The 7,950-nt window shown below is 42.6% G+C and overlaps 1 long non-coding RNA gene across 1 annotated transcript; it reads right to left on the bottom strand.

Annotated features, from left to right (window-relative positions):
* Positions 1-1,539: 1,539 nt before the first annotated feature.
* LOC106525783 (uncharacterized) lies at positions 1,540-7,545 on the bottom strand. The gene is made up of 2 exons (XR_001311172.1): positions 7,296-7,545; positions 1,540-2,128 (listed from the first exon to the last, which is right to left on the bottom strand). It is a non-coding gene; the product is annotated as an uncharacterized LOC106525783 (long non-coding RNA).
* Between the last annotated feature and the right edge of the window lie 405 nt (positions 7,546-7,950).

The following is a 7,950-nucleotide window of genomic DNA, read 5'->3' as shown; positions in this document are numbered from 1 at the left end:
AGAAGTCTGTTAACATCAAAACTGTAAGCTTGTAGTACTAGGTTCTACTCGTTTCTGTCTGAAAGCACAATTGGAACCGGAAATGGAGACACATTTGGCCGACGTTGAACCACAGGCAACCACATGCAGGTGTGCCAATGGAGAGGGGGCTTAAGTAGTCCAAAAAGGTCTCTAAGTCAATGCCACAGACATCACACACACCGGTGTCATGGAGTCCTATCACCATTTTGTGGCAGTTAAGAAGGTTGTACCCAGTTAGGACTCCAACCACTGTACTTCAAGTTTTCCTTGTCAGGGCAACGAGAGCTTTCCCAAATAAGATTTGAGGCATTTACCAGTTCCCATGCCTGTCTACAGTCCATCAGCTCCCTCCAATGGATTGAGTGTTGATGTCTAATCCGGGCCTGTAGGGCAGTCCTACAGACTGTAGCTGTGATACCTACATTGAGCTCTGGTCCTTTGAAGTGAGTCTGACTGCCAGCTTTTGCAAGGTAGTCAGCTCTCTTGTTACCATAAACGGCAGTATGTCCTGGTACCCATTTAAAAGTAACACTGTTGTCTCTCTCCAATTGGTTGACTGCTTCGGTACACTACCAAGCCAATTGTGGCCCTTGGTGAGCTCTAATAGCAGCTTAGCTAACCCTTGTTCCACAAGCTGGTAAACTCCTAGATATCTGACATGTACAGTATGTAGTGTATTTGAAGGAATGCACTGTTGGTTTGTATGTACTTGTGATTTATTTTGTGTTGTAGATGAGTGCTCATGCAAGGCTATGCCTGAGATACACCTATACAAGTTTTTTATACTACAAATCAACTTCCTTATGGTGACAAATAAAGTATTTGTCCATCAAACCTAACCATCAACCAAAACAGCATTTGGGCTTTGAGAAATWTGGGGAGTCGACCTGTAACTGGTGGGTTGACAGTTCAATCCCCCGTTCCATCCATCTCGGTCGTTGTGTCCTTGGGTAAGTCACTCGCCTTGCCTGCTGGTGGTGGTCAGATGGCCTGSTGGTGCCAGTGTTTGTTAGCCTCACCTCTCAGTGTACCCCAGGGCAGCTGTGGCCACATTGCAGCTTACCACCATCAGTGTGAATGACTGTCAGGGTTAATCAGATGATAAACCTTAAATAAAAGAGAACCAGAGACAAAGGTATGAGTTTTCTGACGTTACTTTTGCAAAAGAAGTCATGAGCACTGAGCTGTTTCTGCCAGTTCTCACTAATTCTAAGGTCCTGTGTGCAAAGCCTTGTCTTTTTATTGTCAGCAAGCAGGGAGTGGAATCAGGAATAACAAGTTACAGAACAAGTTTTAATTACAGGGGCAATCTGGAGTTTTCAGCTCTTGGCTGATCACTCTCATGCGAGTGGAAAACAAGCAATTTGCATGTGAAACTGAAAACATCTTGTGTAATTGAAACAGCGGTGTAAGAATTATAGAATGTTTCTGATGCATAAGACTCGCTTCCCTTCCAGGCGCAGTGTTACAATCCGGCTCAAGAGCCATAACATATGTGAAGGCACGACACAGTGGAACCAGTTTTAAAACCTTAAAAGGTATTTATTAAAGTTTTGTCTAGGATTAGGTGAGTTTGTTGGTCCGGTTTGGTGCTCCTTAGCTCCCGAATGCACCGGATGTTTCTCACCAAGCTGGACCGTCTGAAGTCCGTGGTCCAGTTTTTAGTTCCATCTTTTCCGAGCAAGTCTGTGGTCTGGTTTCCTCGACCACTGTCGTCTCCTCCGTGCACCTCCGCATTTCAGTGTCCTCTCTCTAGCTCCGAAAACCCCAACTCGGCATCCGCACGTCAGCAGGATGTCGCTCCTCTCCCGGCAGCAGAGAGGAAGCAGCCGGTCTGAGCACCAGCGCCCAGTGAAGTGGTCGTATTTGGCAACTTTAACTTGAATGTGCCAATATCCCCCACGTCGTCAGCAAACGAGGTCGATGTGCGTGAGGCACGCCGAATGAGAGCAGCAGCAGTAGACCGACAGCACCAACCACCATCAGCCACAGAGCGATCACAAGCCGCTGAGCGATGTACCTCAGAGCCCTCGCCAGCCACAGAGCGCTACTCAGCACTCCATGTGCACGCTTCAAATAGGTACAGGCCACACCCCTTAAGGATGACCTGGTGAGGAAGCACAATAAGGGAAATAGGCGGCAGCTGGCTGCAATTAACTTAGCAGCAGGGCCATCACACCCCCCACCATAAAAAAGCTGGTTCCATCTTGAACCCTGCGCTAAACCACAAACTAGAAAAACTATCTACAAAAACAAAAAACAACAAAAAAAAAAACACCATCACCCATGTGTCAATGTCACCGCAGTCCCAAACTTGTCCCATCGTCAGCAACTGGTGCACTCAGAAACTAACTGGAAAACAAGAAAAGCAAAGCAATTAACAAAAACACCACAAGTGAATGGCAACCCAAAATCCCATTTTTTTTTCTTCCCCCAGTTTAAACCCTATTTACAAGACTGGTGCGCGTGACAATGCATCAGCCACAATGTTGTCCTTTCCTTTAATACACTTAATGTCCAAGTTATACGACTGAAGGAACAACGACCAGCGTATGAGTCGCTGGTTGGGACATTTTAAAGAAGCTAAGAAAGTGAGTGGGTTGTGGTCTGTGTAGACTACCACTTTGTTCCCACCACTCAAGTAAACGTCGAAATGGGAGAGAGCAAGGATCAAGGCCAGCGTTTCTTTTTTACAACTGAGTAATTCAGTTGTTGTTTATTGAACTTCTTAGAAAAATATGAGACTGGCCTGCCAATTCCCAGCTCATCTCTTTGTGTCAGCATGGCACTTGTGCCCACCTGACTGGCATCAATATACAGTGTAAAGGGCCTGGTGAAACACGGTGCTGCCAAAACTTGGGACACGCACAGGAGACTTTTGACTTTTTCGAAGGCTGTCTGGCATGTCTGACACCACTCGCACTTGACCTGTTTGCGAAGCAGATTTGTTAGTGGAGCCACAATGATGAAGAAATTCCTACAGAAACCTCTGCAATGTCCCACCAGACCAAGAAAGCGCATTAGCTCCTTCTTCGTCTGGGGAACAGGGAACTTCTGAATAGCTTCCACCTTGGCCGCTACAGGACAGATGTTACCCTGTCCGACCACATGGCCCAGGTAAGTGACTGTAGCCTTACCAAAGTCGCACTTAGACAGGTTCACAGTGAGTCTCGCTGTTGCCAACCTCTGGAATAGCTCTCTGTGATGCGCTGGAGATGTTGCTCCCATGTGTCTGAGTAGACCACAACATCRTCGAGATATACCGCACAGCCAGGCATGTCACCAATCACCAAGATCAGACGTTGAAAGGTTGCAGGCGCGTTCTTCAATCTGAACGGCATCACTGTAAATTGATACAAGCCAGAAGGTGTTATGAARGACGACACCTCCGATGCACGCTTTGTCAAAGGTACCTGCCAATAACCCTTTAACAGATCGAATTTGCTAACAAAAGTAGCTGAGCCGACCTGATCAATGCAATCATCCATTCGAGGTAAAGGGAAACTATCTGTTTTCRTGACCGAGTTAAGTTTCCGGTAGTCCGTACAAAAACGAAAAGTGTCATCAGATTTCGGGACCAAAATACACGGTGATGACCAACCAGAATGACTTGGTTTAGCCATACCAGTGTTCAGGAGATAAGCAACCTCTTTGACCAAACACTTCTTTTTGTCATGATTGACTCWGTAAAACCTCTGTCTTACAGGCTTTGTGTATTCCAAGTCTACAGTATGTCATGCTCTATGAGATGCGTCTGACTTGGCGTATCTGAAAACAAACACAAATATTCATTAATTAAGGAACTTAACTCGTCTGCACGATCTTTAGATAAGTGTTGTAGTAAATCATTCAGATTCCGTAATGCTTCTGAATTTTTAAGTTTACCACCTAGGAAAACCTTCATGTTCGGTATTAACTTGAACTGTTTCAGACAGATTAAACTACTGAGGCACCAACTGGACTCAGCAAAGTATCAACAGGATCTTGTAATTCAGGATCACGTTTGAAATACTTTCAGTAAGTTGACATGACACACTTGCTGTTTATTTCTCCGCTCTGGCATTGAAACTAGGTAGTTCTGTTCTGTCAGTTTCTCAAGGATAGTGTACGGACCAGTAAACTTAGCTTGAAAAGGAGATGTGATAACCGTACTCAAAACCAAGACTTGATCACCAGGTAAGAATGATCTGTCCTCAGACTTTCGGTCAAACAGAACTTTCATTTTAGATTGAGAAGCTGTTAACTTGTCTTTTACCAACTCTCTGGCTGTGTACAGACACTTACGAAAACCATTTACATAATCCACCATATTAGCTGGAGGATCAGACTGCAATAAATCACTTGCCACCGCAGCTAAACGTCCTTTCACTTTATGTGCAAAGACTAACTCCTTAGGGCTAAACCCTGTGCTTTCTTGCACTACCTCTCTGGCAGCTAACATCAACCATGGCAAACCTTCCTCCCAGTCAYGACCTAACTCTGAACAATAAGCACGTAGCAATGATTTAAGTGACTGATGGAACCTTTCCAACACACCTTGGCTTTCCGGATGATAAGCTTTAACATGCTGTACTCGTAACTGCTTTAATGCTTGGTTGAACAAGTTAGATGTAAAATTAGTACCTTGGTCAGACTGTACAACTTTTGGGATACCAAAGACTGAAAAGAACTGAGTTAATGCTCTGACAACCGATTTTGCTGTGATTGAACGTAATGGATACGCTGCTGGATAACATGTAGTCTGACACTTAACTGTAAGCAAATAAGCTGAACCTGACTTTGATTTAGGCAAAGGCCCAATACAATCTACCACCAGATGGCCAAATGGTTCTGATTTTGCTTCGATCGGAGCCAACAGAACCAGTTTCAAAGTTTGATTGGGTTTGGAGGTTAACTGACAAACATGACATGTTTTAATGTAACCAGATACATCTCGTTTAAGACGAGGCCAGAAGAAATGTCGCAACACTGTCGTACGTTTTTTTCACTCCAGAATGACCAGATTCATCATGAGCCGTTTTTAAAATGGCTGTTCTGTATTTATGTGGCACATCAATCTGAAAAATTGGACTACCCAACATCTCTAAATGTGGTACCCATTTTCTCACCAATAAACCTTCTTGCATGAACAAACCATGAACACTCGATCAACTCAGAGTAAGGACGGACGTTGTCAAGCAGTGTTTTCAAAGTAGTATCTGCCTTTTGTTCCGCTGCRAGTTCACTGCGAGAAACAAACATAGGAAAGTTAGACAAAGGCAAAGGTACTTTCATTGATCTTTCCTTCTGTTCTTGTTCTTTTTGTTTTGACATAGAGCGTCACTGCACAAGCAACAAACACCTCAGGAAACTCTTTCATTTTCATCAGTTTGATAAATCACCTGTGGTTCTGTTGTAGTTATTTCTTGAACTGATTCAGTATTTTGAGTTTTTTCTGACCACATACGATCACCCACCAAACCATTACCTAAGATGATTGAAATACCTTCCATAGGCTAGGCTGGACGTACAGCAAGTAATGCTTCTCCAGTAAATAGTTCACACTCTAACTGCACTTTATGTAATGGAACTGACAGTATGTTCATACCCATTCCTCTKATAGGAACACATGTACCTGTGTCAGAGTCTTTCGTCCACTGCAAAACATCAGCTTGAATAAAYGAGTCAAAAGCACCTGTGTCTCTCAATATCTTAACTTGAACCTTGTCTTTACCACCCTGTAAAGAAACACATCCATCTCGAATGAATGGCAAATAGGGCACACTGATATCAGAAGATTCAACTATCTTATTCTCCTTGAACACTTTTTCAACCGGAGCTGCCAAACCAACTGCYTTCGGTTTGTAACCTGTAGATTTAGCTTGTCGTTGAAGTAGAAAACAGTCTGATCTGATGTGACTACATTTATTACAGTGAGTGCAAAACCTGTCACTACGTTGAACAAAACTTTCTGAACATGTTTTTGTTCAGAACGTTTTTCACCATTAAATGACCACTTGTCTTTGTGTACATTTTGACTACTTGGTCTATGTTCTTGTTTGCCAAAATAATCTTTGTGTCAACACAAAATTATCAGCCAAAACACCTGCATCACACAACTTTGTCACCTTTTGTTCATTGAGATAAGTTGTTATCTGGAAGACAGTTTTTAAACTGCTCCAACAAAACCAACAGACGCAATTCGTCAAAAGCAGTTACTTTTTGTGATGTACACCAACGATCAAATGATGTGGAAATGCTGTGACCAAACTCTGCATAACTCYGATTTTCTGTTTTTCTCAAACCACGAAACTTTTGTCTGTAAGCTTCTGGGACAAGTTCATATGCTTTCTCTACAGCTTTTTTAACTTTATCATAATCCAAACTGTCATTAGCTGATAAAGATGCATATGCTTCCTGGGCTTTACCAGTAAATACACATTGCAGTAACAAAGTCCAGACATCTTTAGGCCAACCCAAAGTGGTTGCCACTCTTTCAAACAGTACAAAATATTTGTCAACATCCAATTCTTTGAAAGGCGGAATCAAACGAATGCATTTATTTACATCAAACACTGGAGTAGTTGAACTGTCACTTTGAACAGAAGCCTGTGTTGGATCACTTCTATCAGCCTTTTCCAACTCTAATTTACGCACCTGAAAACTGTAATTTTTCCTGTTCATACTTTAACTCAGCCTCTTTAAGCCGTAACTCTTTTTTAACTTTTAACTCTGCCTCTTTCAGTTCATTTTCAGTTTCAGCTTGTGCTGTAACTTGAGTTTATGCACTTCTGACATCAGACATTACTTTACTCTCACACACTGTTTCGGCTGGAGAAATTCTCTTGTTCCACCAAAGACGAAAAACCTTGTTTTTAATGATTTCTTTTGTCTTGTTTTGATATGGGAATTGCAAAATGTGTGGCAATAGCTATTAAATCATTTTTTCTACATTCATAAAGTTTATCCACACATGGATCTGCTAWAAAGTCATCTAAACTGAACTCCATGTTGAACAAGTTTTATTTTTATTTATTTGCACAACTTTCCCTCTATAATTTAACCTCACTCTTCACGTGGGTCTGTGGTGGGCAGATTAAGCACAAAACCATAAAGATTTCCTTTAAGGAAAAATCCTCTGGAATGCTCCCGAGAATGCTGTGAGCAAACACTAACCACTCGCCACGACACTAGTAAAACAAAAATGGTGCAGCATGAAGCAGCAAACACCACTGTGCCTAACAGGAGACAATGTTACACTTAACAGTCACCAAGTATAAGAAAAAGTAACTCACCCAACAAAACACCCAAACTGTCTTGAGTAAACAGCGTGTTGATGTTGTCTGACAAGATGGCGCTCTACCCAAGATGGCGTCGGCAAAACAGACGAACCACATCCCAAACAACATTGGCGTAGGGACAGTACATGAAAAAGAAAACACGTTAGTTTTCAGTAAAGTCGGTAGAAAAACAGTCAACTTAAATAAGTTCACCACACAATTTAGCTTAGAAGGAGCACACATATACGTTATCTTATGGACTTTAAGCAATGAATGAGACATGTTTATTATGAGTAAGAGTACAAATATTTTTATGACTGGACCCATATATGTTAGCCAATACGAACGAGCYCCCTATATTATTTAGGAACGGACGAGCCCCCATGTATATGTTAGCTTATACGAACGAGCTCACATACGTATTTTATTTAGGACTGGACGAGCCCCCGTATATGTTACGACCCGGCTCAAGAGCTAGTTTTAAAACCTTAAAAAAGGTATTTATTAAAGTTTTGTCTAGGATTAGGTGAGTTTGTTGGTCCGGTTTGGTGCTCCGTAGCTCCCGAATGCGCTGGACGTTTCTCACCAAGCTGGACCCTCTGAAGTCTGTGGTCCAGGTTTACGTTCCACCTGTTATGCGCAAGTCTGTGGTCTGGTTCCCTCGACCACC

Source organism: Austrofundulus limnaeus, unplaced genomic scaffold (assembly GCF_001266775.1).
Source record: "Austrofundulus limnaeus strain Quisiro unplaced genomic scaffold, Austrofundulus_limnaeus-1.0 Scaffold241, whole genome shotgun sequence".
Lineage (NCBI taxonomy): Eukaryota > Metazoa > Chordata > Actinopteri > Cyprinodontiformes > Rivulidae > Austrofundulus > Austrofundulus limnaeus.
Note: the sequence above shows the minus strand (reverse complement) of the source record. Positions and strands in the feature narration are given on the sequence as shown.